Here is a 15,302-nt window from a genome sequence, read left to right as displayed (position 1 = left end):
TTAAAAATACTTACAATAATTAATTGTTAATTAATTATAATTATTTTAGAGAACCCTTGAACAAATAATTTTCTTAAGAAATTGATAATAACAATGTTTATTTAGACGAATAGTGAAATTGACGTTGGTGTCCCTAGAACATAGTTCAATTAGCAAAGACAATGTCAATGAAGTATGCAGAGGTCTTTGGTGTTCGAACCCCGGGTTTTTCACTTATTAACCTTAAACATGAATTTTATTGATGCTTGTTGATTCAAACGATTCTTCGTCATAATTGTTTTTATTTACACGTTCCTCCGTTATGACCGATTTGTCATAGATAAACATAAAAATATTGTCAACATATATTGATACATAAAAACACGGGAGAAATATTTGTCATTGGCAAATCTAAAAGAGGGGAGGGGAGTGTAATTCAAGAATCTTTGAGGAGAGGGTAGTATAATTTACTCTTAATTCAAATATAAAGCTAAATATATTATACTATGATGCCACATGAAAAAAAAAATCAATTTTTGAAACAAGAAAGACACCATCGTTATCAAAAGAAAACTGAAATTGAAGAAATTGAGATATTTGTTTATTGATCACAAATCGGTACAAATTTTAGATTAACGAATCCACACCTTAATTGGTTAATTTCATGAGAGAACAAATGGGAGGGAAACAAAAGCTAATCAGTAGAAGCCATATGTATTAAGAAATTGAAATTGAGAAAAGCAAGATTGAGGGATTTTTTTTATGTTGTAGATCCAAGGATTTTTTGTTAAGAAAAGAGAACGGCATAAGGAAACATAAAAAGGACTCATTTGGGAAACATTGGTGAACCATTGGATTAATTTGATTTAATGGTTGAGATTTGGTGTGTAAGTCTTTTAACTTGCATTTTATTTTTGAGGAACTTTAATTTATACTTGTCGTCTACAGGTCCACCTATAGCAATATATATAGTGTAAGAGCATACGCAATAGTGGGTGTTTTACCTTTTAGCACCATGCTAAATAGACACCCCATTGTAGAACAAAGATATGGTGTTTGTAGAGAAGAGTGGTTGTGAAAGCACCCTATCTCACTCACTTTTCTGAGTTCTCCTTAAATAAATAATTTAAAGGGTTAAATAATATTTACCCCTGCCATATGAGCAATTTTTGGTTTAGCTCTTTGTAAAAAAAAAAAAACAAAGTTTGAGATTTCCTTTGTAATGTGAAGATTCTTTGATTTTGGACTCTCAAGACAGCTGACTGTGCACTTAAGCTTATGTGGCACATTGAGTCGTAATTTTTTTTTTATTATGTGGCATACTTAGTGGATATTATTAATTCTTTTAACTTTATTTTAATTCCACTTGTAAAAAAACTTTATTTTAATTCCACATGGCTTTTTCATTATTATTTTTTGAAGGAACATGGCTTTTTCATTATTAAATGAATTAAAAAATTATTCAAAAATAAAAACAAAACAAAATCTTTTTTATTTTCACTTTTCTCTCCTTCATCTTCTCTACCAACATGATCTTCATCTTTCTCATTCAACATCGTCAACAATAAACACAAACTAAAAAGAATATTCCTTTAGTTTCATCTTTTACAAGGGATAAATTAAAACTCGTCCAAATGGCTTAGGATAAACATCATTTTTTTTTTGTTACAAGGCTAAAAGAACAAGAAAAAACGAAAAGAAACAAAGAAAACTACAATCTAGGAAAGATAGTTCCAGCTGCATCCATCTTTAGAAGGCTCATGAGACCCTCCGGAGAAGATGCATGATGGCAAAAGTCAATATTCAAGGAGGATAAACATCATTTAACCATTATGAAAATAAATGATTTTTTTTTTAATTTTATGATTTAAAGTTATTGATGAGGCTAATTTAGTAATTTTTTATAAAGTGCAAGAGATTAGGTGATTATCCGGTATGAATATTAAAAAATTGTAAAATTGATGACGTCCGTATTAGACTCACATAAGCACCCAAAATAGATGCACAATGGAATGGAATAGGGTTTTTTCTCCTCATAAACAAAACTAGGGTTTCTCGTGATCAATGATATCAATATCAATGGTTATTGGTTGGCTAGCTTTCTATTTGGTAGTGGAGCCACTTAAATTGATTTTCAGATTGATAGTGGAGCAACTCAAATTGAAGGAACGTCGCAAATCTTGTACGTGTGATTTCTAACTTATATGTTATTATTGGCTGCAGATTTAGTGTTTCTGGTTTTACTTTGTGAAAATTCTAATAACCGTACAAGTATAAAGTGATAACAAATCATACTTCTAAGCTAAATCCAGTGACATGTATGTATGTTATTTTTCACATTTTCTTTTTCTTAGTCTTCTGACTAGTATTTGTTCTGTTAGTTACTATAATATTATTTATACTTCTGCATATGATTGTTAGTTTCGAAATGTCAAGCTAGTTGGAATTTCTTATGTTATAACGAGCGAAGAAGAGCCGTTTTTCGCTCTTTTTATTGCGCTAATGTTTTAAAATTATGATCAATGATTTTTTTATGAGATTTTGATTAAAATTAAAAATATAAATGTTTGTTTCTTTCGAGTTATAAGAAACCAACTAACCATATTATCTATCTGAGTGACACCAACAATATAACAAAAAAAAATCTAATATTTTTTTTTATAACACCAAGAACAGTCTTTATTATAAAAAAATTGTTTAAAATGGTATAATTTGGATAATAAAAAAGTAAGTATAAATATATTAATCTAGTTTGTTACATTTTTTATATGATAAAGGTAAAAAAAAATTAGACATATATATATATATTCTTATCGTGTTTGTTACATGTGTTATTTGTATTGAAAACTAAGGGTTGTAAAGAAAAATTAAACCCAAAAGAGTTAAAAGGGGTAATTTGCTTTATATATACTCTCTCCGTTCCAAATTGTATGACGTTTTGGGCATTCCACACGTATTAAAAAATGTAATTAGTATTGTGTGAGAAAGAAATATTATGAGTTGTTTTACAAAATTGTCCTTAATAAATGATATGGGAAAGATAAATGAAAGAATTGAAAAAAGAAAGAGTAATAAATAGTTAAGGATATAATAGGAAAAGTAACGTTAATGTTTCATTGGTATTGTAAAGTGACATACAATTTGAGACAATTTTTTTTCTTCCTAAAGTGACATACAATTTGGGACGGAGGGAGTAATATAGATATAGATGATGTCTTGACGCATCAATTGACATTTTATGTCAAAGGAAACTTATACATTTTAATACCACTAATATTTGTAAGTTGCAATGACTATGCAGTGGCTCACAACGTATTGACAAATCTACCAGTTGATGTGTTGGAAATGATTATGAAGCGTTTGCCTCTTAAAGATTACCTTAGATTGAGAGCAATTTGCCGTTCTTGTCGGGAAACAGTTTCCAATATCATTGAAAACAAGCATTGCTGCCCATTACCTGAAATGCCTAGCTTGAGTACAAAAAGTTTACTTTGCCTTAGAACACCACTGTTGAAGTCTAATAAATGTATTGGCTCAGTTGAAGGTTGGTTGATTGTGGTTGACAACTCTGATAAAGGTTTTGCAAAATTTTTCTTTTTGAATCCAGTGACTGATGTTAGAATCACAATACCATCAAAGTTGCACTTGCCCTCAATCATTGGTCAAAGAATATATGTGAGAAAAATGACGGCCTCTTCCAAACCAAATTGTGATGGTTCTGATTGTTATTTAGTTGGCCTTTTGAGTGATTATTGTCACATTGCAATTTATAAACTCTTTGAAAAGTCATGGACTATAGTTGAGCCAGATAAGGATTCAGGGACTTATTTTACTGACATAGAAATTATTGGTAGAAAATTATATGTAATCGGCTCATCGTCAAATTCAATATTGGTTTATGATCTGAAAGACTCCACTAATGGACCTCCGAAGGCTCAAGTGTTGGCTGAATTTCCAAGAATGCCGGCAGGATCAAGTTCATATTGCATTTTTCTAGCTAAAGATAAAACGTTAAGAGAGTTATACTTCATTTCTATGTTCTATAATTGTGAGATTGAAACTCAACGTGTTGTCTCCGACCGTTTCAGTATTATCTTAGCATATGCTAAGCCACCTCATGTTACCTGCTTTGAAGTGTTCAAGCTGGACACGAATAAGAGTCCGATTGGGTGGCAGAATGTGAGGCTGGATGATAAAGTGGTTTTTCTTAGTTGCTGTAAGAGCATGGTAATATCAAGGGATGAACTTAATAACATTGAAGAGTTAGTCAGAGGGAATAGTATCTACTTTGCCGTTACTTTTCGATGTCCAAGATATAATCCATCGACAAGTTTAGAGTTTGGGATGTTTTGTTTGAATGATAGCAGCATCAAATACTTTCCTGAGAAGACATTAAAGCATGGTGATGTTCTTCATCCTGTATGGTTTGTACCAAGTTTATGGTAATTCCACTTTCTTGACACTTAATTATGTTTCATTGTAAGACAATGGTGTCTACGATGAATGAATTGGTTGGAAGATGCATATTCATGTTTTGGATAAACCCTTTTATTTCTTTTTACTTTTCCATTCTCTTTAAGGATCTAAATTTTGTAGTACATGATATTTTTATTTTTTTTCTTTAAATCATGGAGTGTTGATCCTTTTTTTTGAACAAGCCAAAATGAGATATATATTAACAACCAAAAAGTCTTGCTCTCTAGCACATGGAGTGTTGATCCTAAACAAAGGATTTAGTCAATGTTGTGATACGTCAATATTGAAAGCTTTGCTAATACATTCTGTCTTATGATTAACTGGTTTAATAGTCTTCAGTTGTTTTCGATGCCAACTTTGAATGTTTTGAAGACAATGTTCAGCATTGCATCAATCACTTAATATTTTCAGATGTCATTACATACCTCAAGGATAGTCATCCGTGATGTGTTGCAAGATAGCTTCCAAAAAAAGATTCCCACAACATAATTACAAAAGATGCTAATAGATCCCCTTGCTTAGGACCCTTACGAATAACCACTTCTTTTGTCCGACAACCATTTACGAAAACCAATAATGACGCTGAAGCAAACATGCTCACATCCACCCCCTCCACTTCCCATCAAAACCCAAATGCCTTACCACATAATCTAAGAAATTCCAACTTAAGTGAACATTTTTTTAAGTGAACATTTGTTTAAAGTAGCATTTGTTTTCTTTGGCCAAATTTAATTTAGCATTTAAAACGACTTTTTTTTTCTTGGTCCATTTTCAATTGTTTGACATTTTTCATAAAATACATAACTTTTATTAAATATATTTAAATTTTAGCATAGTTTTAATGTGTGTGCATATCTATGTCATATAAAAAAAAATATTTTTTTTCATATACATGGTAAATATAAAAAGTATAAATATTGATACACCTTAAAGTCTCATATTATTTAAAAATCGAGATCAAATGTAGTTTATATACAATAATCATACTTCTCAACCCAATGAGCTCTTTTTATAAGTACAAAACCGTATGAGTTCGTTACTATCCAAAATAAACAATACATCGGAACCCACTGTGACTTAGGGGTTCAAATTATTTTTGTTTTGATCCACCATCAAGTATGTCACTTTTGCAAGCTTAAAGTTTGTGCGGCACTCTTCAAACTTAACTTTGACATCCGGATTAAGCACTCCTCTAAAAGCTAAAAGGAGTGCAAATATAATCCATTCAGTCTCAGACTCTTGTTCCCCTTCGAGAAAATTAATACCTGCAAAAATATTTGTTGTTATAGTTGATCGAACTTGATAGTTATTTTAGATTTTTTTTTTTTTTTTTTTTTTTTTATATATATCCTGTTATGGGTATGATGTTTTGACAGGGCCGCAAGTGCACGGCTATGTCGGTTTTAGTATAAAAAGTATCGTATCCACAGAGACCAAATTAACAAGTACCGCTTTCTGTTGTTTCTATGTTTATCTAAGGCGAGATAAGAATATGTTGGAATTTGCACGGAATAAAAAGGTTTTTAATTAATTAATGGACGGGTAGAGACCAAAACGACGGTTTCCGTCGACTTCCATCACTCACATAAATTAGTGCGCTAATTAAACGGTAACGAGAGAATTAAAGCTTGTAGAAGTTATCGAACAAGAGACAATGTTTGCTTTCGCAACACGTTGTCGGAACTCTTAGACACGTAACCCCCTACATTCGTAGCGTATAATTACAGGCCTAAAAATTCCTTTTTCTAAATTCAATAAACTCTTAATTAAAAGAAAAGAAATGCTTTCGCTTTAACCTCTTCGATTAAAAACTTGATATTTTTTATGTCGGATATCGTTTTCGCTCTTTCGATGCGTAAACGATATCTCTTTGTCTCTACTTTCGTAGTAGACTTTTAACAATTGCAAAACAGAATTTTTCAAAACAATTTATTTAAATTCTCGTTACACTAAAAGAAGCTCATAATTTACATGAGTTCTGTCGGTACGACGGAACCTCGTTTTGGGCTCAAATGAGACTACTCATGCATAATTATATCAAACATACAAACTGTTAATTGATTCATGCTAAAAGGAAATGAATTACCTGTAAAAATCTGGAAACTTTAATTGAGTATAAATCCCTCGAACCGGAACAATTCGATGCAAACTGCTAAATGAGGAACCGTACTGCAGAACTTAAGCAAATATTAACATGATAATGAAAACAAGAAGCAAAAGAGACAGCTGCTGCCAGAAACAATTCAAAGTAATTTGATATTGAGAACAGTAAAGCCACGCAGCAATTTATATATATGTATATATGTGGAACACGGCAATCAAAAGTAACAATAGCAATTAACAATTGTAATCAAAGTAGTGCAGCAATCAAGAAATTGATTTCGTAACAGTAACTTGTAAATAAAGAGAATGGCAACAAAGGTAATGGAAATATATAATATGGTAGCAGCAATAAAAGAGAATAATACGAATTGGAATTGAATATTGGAATAATCGAAACAAAGTAGTAGCTATGTGGTGGCTAACATGAATTCAAAATGGAATAAGGGTTCTGAAACTAGTTACAGCAGCTAGGGTTACTGAAAACATAAAATTGTACGATAGCTAAAAGGTTTCTAAATACTGAAAACTGGAGCTGAACGGTAAAACTATATCTAAAAACGTCCCCCTTTTCTGATCAATTGCATCCCTTTTATAGCTCTGAAATTGCAACCAAATCATCTTTTCTTGAGCCTAAAGCTGTGGAGTGAAGATTATAATGGAATCTGATATTTCTGCAGAGAGACTCGGAAGCGTTTGTTCCTTCAACACGTTTCCTTCATCTGATTTGGGTGCATGATGTCATTAGCTAGTTATGGGCTGATTGTACCCGCTTAAGTTGCTCTCTTCACCTCCTTCTTGATTCTTTTACTTTTGAAACCCTCATTACCTGAAACATAACAAAATACTAGCCAGAAGACATGCAAAACACAAGAAACGACCCTAAAATAAATAAAAATTAAACTATTTAAATAGTGTGCTTTGCGTGTTATCATGTTTCCAAGGTAGTGACTAATATTCGTCATAAAACCTATGAGACATACAAAGGAAGTTCTCTCTACCCAACGAAATATCCTTCATAAGCAATGGCTATGGATTTTTGAGTTCTCTTTAGATTTTCTACACTCTGTTTGGTAAAAATAACTTGTAAGCTACTTGATAGTTGAAGAGTTAACTCTGCTAGTATAGTTGGAAAGCTAGCATATTAAAACTAAAGTGTTTGATAAAATTAGTTGTTAAAATAACTTATAAATATAAAATTACATAAAAGGTCATATTTATTTACTTTTTGCATTTTACATAAACATTTTTTCTCACTTTTTGTATTACTTTAATATTATAAACAGAAATTTATATTACTTTCGTCTCTAAAATGATAAACGTGCTTTATCAATTCAGTTGATATTTTATATTTAGCAAAGCTCTTTTATGACGAATTTTCTTTAACTAAACTTCTTCACGGTTTATTGTATATTTTATTTAGAATTATATAGTATATGAATCTCAGAATTAAGACAACGACATATATAAAAATTAAGAGCAAAGTCACTGAAAAAAATGAGCAAGAATATATAAAAGCTATAAATGTGGGACGCTGGTTGTGCCAAACGTGGGTCGATTAAGGGGGTATTTATTTTAAATAATAATAAAAATTATACTAATTCTCTCAAAAAAAAAATATATATATTAACAAGGTTTTTCGAAGAAATTATATTAACAAGGTTAAAATTAGAAGAAAATATAATCAAGCTATAAACTATTAACTCAAAAGCTACCAGAAAAAACATCTCAAAAAACGCTATAAGCTAGTGAAAAATGATTTTTACCAACCATGTCTCATCCTATCAAAACAAGCTTGTAAGGTAGTCCAATAAATTATAAACTAGCTTATTTGTGTTACCAAACACATCCATATATAGGAAGTACATAGTTTAGGGTGACATTTTTTTTTTTCCTAGCTTATGAACTGTGTTTTCTTTATAAAATTTTGATTTTGATTTTGATTAAAACTAAAATTTTAAATGTTTATTGTTTTCAAGTTAGAACAAACCAAACTACCCACGATTATCTATTTCAATGACATTAACAATAAAACAAAAAATATAATCTAAATTCTTTTTTTAATGACACCAACAACAATCTTTATTATATACTTATCTAGTCTGTTACACTTTTTAAATGATACTCCCTCCGTTCCTTTTTAAGTGTCATTATAGTGCGGTTTTTTTGTTCCTATGCAACAGTCGTTTTGGTGTTTTAGTGTCATTTTTAATTAAATTTTTATTCTAGTTTTATTAATTTAGTACTTAATTTAGAGTCATTTTAAATAAGTTGTCGCTTTTTAATTTATTGAGTCAAATAGGGTAGTATATTTTTTGGTAGTGTCAAATAGTGTAGTATTGTTATACTCACTCCGTCTCTATATCTAAGCACCGATTTGACTTTATTTTTGTCTCTAAATATAAACTCTTTTTCAAAATATGCATTTATTACTTTTTTTCTTCTAAACATACCCCTAATTAATATTACTACCTTGTCTTGAAATATGAAAAATCAAATTTAATACACATACAAACAAATGACAATTTTGTAATATTAACACACAAAACAGACACATTAATTACACTGACAACTTTTTTTAAGAAATGTGAAAAATACAAAGAGGCTTACATTAAGGCTTTGTTTGGTTGAAAAATGAAAGTAAAAGGAAAGAAAGAGATAGGAAAGATTGTATGAGGAAAGAAAAAGAGTAGAATGTGAGGGGATTATTTTGGTTGTTTGGTATAAGAGAAAGTAGAGTGGATAGTTAAAAGAAAGAAAGATATATAAATGATAAATTGACATAAATACCCATGAATATAAATAATACATTATATCTCTAAACATTTGTTTGGAAAAGAAGGTGTGGCTAGATTGTGAATAATAATTCAATTGCATACGATAGAGACATAGCAAAAAATGAGGCAATGAATTGAAAAAAAATAAAGTGATATTACGGGCGAAACAGTGAAATGCATAAAAGGAATTATGCCAAAAAAAAATTAATAAAGGAATAAAAGTTAGGGCATTTTGAACTTTCACACAAAAATGTGTTTTACCACCTTTTCAGTCCATCTATGAGGGGAAAGGTTTTTAGTATGGGTCCCACTGAATTCTTTCTTTCCTTAATCTTTTTGAGTGAGTTCCAAACAATGGAAAGTCTTTCCTTCCCTCACCTTTCTCTCCTCATCACTTTCTTCCCTCGAAACAAACATACCCTAAGGGATGGAGGGATGGAGGGAGTACTCAATAGTCATATGATCAAAGTAAGAAAACGTGGTTGTGCTTCTATGAATTGAAATTGATGTGTCACTTGTCTTTGTACTATGGGTTGGTGTGAATAGAAAAATAAGAGAAAGACATTGGCATTTGTTGGGCCAAGGAAGTGTCTGTGATTGCTTGATGAATGCTGATCCGTAATCAAAAAAGACTATTATTTTTTCCAGCCTATGTCTTTCCTCGCGCGCCCTATTTTTTTTTTTTTTTTCTTTCAATTTTAGTATTTTAATTTAGGCTTAATTAATTATGTGTTCCCTTAAGTTATTTGTTGGTTACAATTTAGTCTCATAAGTTATTAACGTTAAAGAAACCAAATTGTAACGTTAATAACTTATGGAACTAAAATATAGCCAACAATAACTAAAGGGACCGAATCATTAATTAAGCCTTTAATTTAAAAGCAAATAAGTGAACTAGTGAAAAATAACAAAAAACACCATCCAACGGTGAGAAACTAGCGTGAAAAGCAAGGATCTGTTGGCACATCATTCGGGATCTCTCGGGACAAAGGCCCCGGTTGGATAAACAACTTATATAGATGCTTATGGCATTAGGGCTTATAACATTAGGGCTTACATCATAAGCTCTTATACTTGATAAGCTATTTATGTTTGGATATGTACACTAAAAAGTACTTACATAAATTGAAGTGTTTGGATCTGACATTACATAAGCAATTATCGAAATTTTAAATATTTTTAATTTAACAAAAAAATCAAAGAATCAAACCACAAAAATGAAAGATAATAGTGTACAGTTTGTTACCAAAAAAAGACAAGTTAAGTTTGTTTTATTTATTCAGTTTCATTTTGTTACGTAACAAAAAAATAATAAAAATTTTCCTTCAAAAAAAAAAACTTAGTTATGTGTGTTACTTTGGTAAGATAAGTATATAACAATTTTGATACTTATACACCGTCAAAGATAACTAACATTATAATTAAAATATATGTTTGTTTCTAAAAAAAAAAAAAAATTAAAATATATGTTTTGAAAAAGTGGATCCAGAGATAATCGAAGGAGGTTACATAAATTCATAAGCTCCTTGTTAAGCCGGAGGGTAAGCTGAAAATTTAGGCTTATTAAAATATGGCATAAGCAGCTTATGAAACTATGATAAGCTATTTTTATTTATTTACCCAAACACCTTTAAAAAGACTTATGGGAGTAGATAAACTAATATAAGCTCAACTTAAGCCAATCCAAACGGGGCCAAAATCCTTCGTGTTATTAAGCATTTATCTTTATTTATATATAGTATAGATAAATGCTTTTTTTAAAATTTAATGATTTATAATTATCTCTAATTTAGTAATTTTCAATAAAGTGCAAGAGATTAGGTGATTATTCGGTAGGAATAAAATTGTTGACGTGTACCTATTAGACTCACATAAGCACCCAAAATAGATGCACAACGGAATAGGGTTTTTCCTCCTCATTAAAAAACAAAAGACTAGGGTTTCTCGTGATCAATGATATCAATATCAATGGTTATTGGTTGGCTAGCTTTCTATTTGGTAGTGGAGCTACTTAAATTGATTTTCAGATTGATAGTGGAGCAACTCAAATTGAAGGAACGTTGCAAATCTTGTACGTGTGATTTCTAACTTATATGTTATTATTTTCAGTTGTTTGTTTTTATTGGCTGCAGATTTTGTGCGAGTGTTCTGGCCTTGTACACGTTTCTGGTTTTACTTTGTGAAAATTCTAATAACCGTAAAAGTGTCAAGTGATAATAAATCATACTTCTAAGCTAAATCCAGTGACGTGTATGTTATTTTTCACATTTTCTTTTTCTTAGTCTTTTGACTTGTATTTGTTCTGTCAATTACTGTAATACTATTTATACTTCTGCATATAATTGTTAGGTTTCGAAGTGTCAACCTAGTTGGAATTTCTTATGTTATAATGATGTCTTGACACATAAATTGGCATTTTATGTCAAAAGAAACTTATACTTCTTTTATACTACTAATATTTGTAAGTTGCAATGACCGACTGTAGTGGCTCGCACTGAAAATTACGAGACTGAAGAAAACAACGTATTGACAAATCTACCAGTCGATGTGTTGGAGATGATTATGAAGCGTTTGCCTCTTAAAGATTACCTTAGATTGAGAGCAATTTGCCGTTCTTGTAGGAAAACGGTTTCCAAAATGATTGAAAACAAGCATTGCTGCCCTTTACCTGAACTGCCTAGCTTGAGTACAAAAAGTTTACATTGCCTTAGGACACCACTGTTGAATTCAAATAAATGTATTGGCTCAGTGGACGGCTGGTTGATTGTGAGTGACAATTCTGAAAAAGGTTTTGCAAAAATTTTCTTTTTGAATCCAGTAACTGATGTTAGAATCACGATACCATCGAAGTTGTACTTGCCGTCAATCATTGGTGAAGGAATATCATATGTGAGTAAAATGACGGCCTCTTCCAAACCAAATTGTGATGGATCTGATTGCTATTTAGCTGGCCTTTTGAGTGATTATTACATTGCAATTTATAAACTCTTTGAAAAGTCGTGGACTATAGTTGAACCAGATAAGGATTCAGGGACTTATTTTATGGACATAGAAATTATTGGTACAAAATTATATGTAAAAGGCTCATCATTATTGGTTTATGATCTGAAAGACTCCACTAATGGACCTCCAAAGGCTGAAGTGTTGGCTAAATTTCCAAGAAGGCCAGCAAGGTCAAGTTCATATATCAGTTTTCTAGCCAAAGATAAAACGTTAAGAGAGTTATACTTCATTTCTATGTACTATAATCGTGAGTTTGAAGCTGAACAATTTGTCTCTTACCGTTTCAACGGAAATATCACAGCATATACTAATCCACCTCATGTTACCAGCGTTGAAGTTTTCAAGCTGGACACGAACAAGAGTCCTATTGGGTGGAAGAATGTGACGCTGGAAGATAAAGTGGCTTTTGTTAGTAAATGCAAAAGCATGGTAATGTCAAGGGATGATCTTAATCACAGTGAAGAGTTAGTAAGAGGGAATAGTATCTACTTCGCCGTTACTTTTCCATGTCCATTATTTAATCCACTGAGAAGTTTTGAGGTTGGGATGTTTTGTTTGAATGATAGCAGGGTCAAATACGGCCCTATGGAGACATCAAAGCATGGTTATGTTCTTTATCCTTTATGGTTTGTACCAAGTTTATGGTAATTCCACTGTCTTGACACTAGCCTATGTTTGATTGTTAGACAAGGGCATCTACAATGAATATTGGTTTGAAGATGCATATCCATGTTACGGATCAACCCTTTAATTCTTTTTTCTTTTCTATTAATCTCTTTAAGGATCTATATTTCTTAGTACATATTGGTTTGAAGATGCATATTCATGGAGTGTTGATCCTAAACAAAGGATTTAGTCAATTTTGGGATGCCTCAATATTGAAAACATTATATCTGATGGATTAACTAGTTTCACATTCTTCTGTTGTTTTCCTTACCAACTTTGAATGTTTTGAAAATAATGTCTCCACATAATTTGCTTGAAACATTGTTCCATATATGGTAATTTATGACTACGTTATATCTGAGTAATGTAGGCAATGATCATATATAGTAATCCAGTGTATGATAACATCCACTGTTTTATGAAAGAATTATTAATTATTGTACTACAAAAAATTGTAAGAAAAATTCAATCATTGTTTTTATGATTTAGCTTATTTCTCCTCGTGGAGGTTTATTTCCTTCCATAATTTCATGACCTCATTATTGTAGCTTATTTCTCCTTGAAAAAATTGAACCGTCTATAACTTAAATCCGATTTAATAGGTTCAGTGCACTAGTTTTAAAATCTCAAACCCAACTAGTTTTTTAAACTGTTGTATAAAGGTTTTCGAACTGTTCTGAATTGGTTCTGAACTAGTTTTAAATATTTACTTAGTCAGAATTCAAACTCTAATAAACAAGCATGACCTTAACATTCAATTCCGAAAATCCTGAGATCAAAGATAGCATGTAAACTCCATAGAAATTATAAATATAGAGCAATATAAGAGCTCAATTTTCTCATATTTAGTAAGCTCTTGTTGCATTGCTTGCTGGTTTTGGTGGTCTTGATTAGAGTGAAAGTTGATTAGCAATACGGACGGGACAACTTCTTTTTAGGCCAAGTTCTGAGATGTTTTTGAAAGTTTATCCTTAGGTAAAGCTGGTGTTTACAAACATATTGAGTTGTTCTTGAATTCTTCTGTGGTGGTTAATCGCCTTTCATGCAACAAAATTGGCCGTGTTTGTGGCTACCAGTTGATTATGCATTTTAGACGAATGGTTGGTGATTTTGTCAAAGTCAAAGTTCAGCATTTCTTTCGATAATCGAATAAGTGTAGAGAACAACATGATAACTTGAGTTGTGATCATGCAAAACTATAGTTAATTATATGATCAGTCTCCAAATTCTCTTGGTCCTTTTTTGCACTCTGATGCTTGTGGGGTTTCCACTCGAAATAGATTAAGGAGACACCCTGTCTAATTTATAAATTTGCAATGTTCTTTTTATGTATAACAGGGTGAGTTTATAATCTGAGTTTATACATGAATTAAACTAATCAAATTATAGACATTAGATCATAGCATCTGAAGATGATGTAGGCGAAACAGATAAATTAGATTTTCTAATTCACCAAACCCCAACAAATATTTTTCAAGCAGAAATGGAAGAGTAAAAAGGAAGAGAGAAAAGAGGATGTTGAGTTCACGATCATTAGGAGGATCTTTCAAACCCTTAACGAGGTCGTTACTTATGGAGATCAGGTCATTCACATCGAAGTTTCTAGAATAATCAGCAGCCATTTATGTAGAAAAGGAGTTTTTTGGTTTTTTTGGAAGTCAGAAGGAAACTGAAATGTTGAATGAACAACTTTGTGTTTGAAGTTTGGTGTTCTTTTCTTTTCCTTTTATTAGAGGAGGGAAACAATTTCCTTTGACTAATTAGGATTTGTTTTTGACTGAATGAATAAAAATTAGGATTAGGATTAGATTTTCTTATTATTTAAACCACTCTAAGTCTAATGTGGAAGTGCTTACCTTTATGAGTTTAATCGTTTCTGAAAGAAGAAAAATAAAATTAATAAAATATTTAATTATATTTCTCCCACCAATTCAAATAATTCAATTAATCAAGTGAGGCTCAAGTGGTTAGTTAATGAGCGACAAATCATTTAGGAGAATTAAAGTTCCATTTTTTACTTACCTCCTGGCAGAACTTCGAATTATTTAGGCCCCTCCTTATGGGAGCCGTAGATTATCACAAAACACAATTAAAAATATATTCATAAAATCTAGTTCAACCGACTATGCAACACTGTTATATTTGATTATTCAGCTTTACCTAAAGGGAAATGCTAACCGTAAATAAATGAATAAAATGAGTTGCTTATATGAATAGCGTAAGACATGCTTTCATGAAGACAAGGAATATGACGAGGAATATGCTTATCACACATTAAGCCTTAAGAAAAATTATATTAAA

Source organism: Medicago truncatula, chromosome 7 (genome assembly GCF_003473485.1).
Source record: "Medicago truncatula cultivar Jemalong A17 chromosome 7, MtrunA17r5.0-ANR, whole genome shotgun sequence".
NCBI classification, from domain to species: domain Eukaryota; kingdom Viridiplantae; phylum Streptophyta; class Magnoliopsida; order Fabales; family Fabaceae; genus Medicago; species Medicago truncatula.
This window is presented reverse-complemented; position numbering follows the sequence as displayed.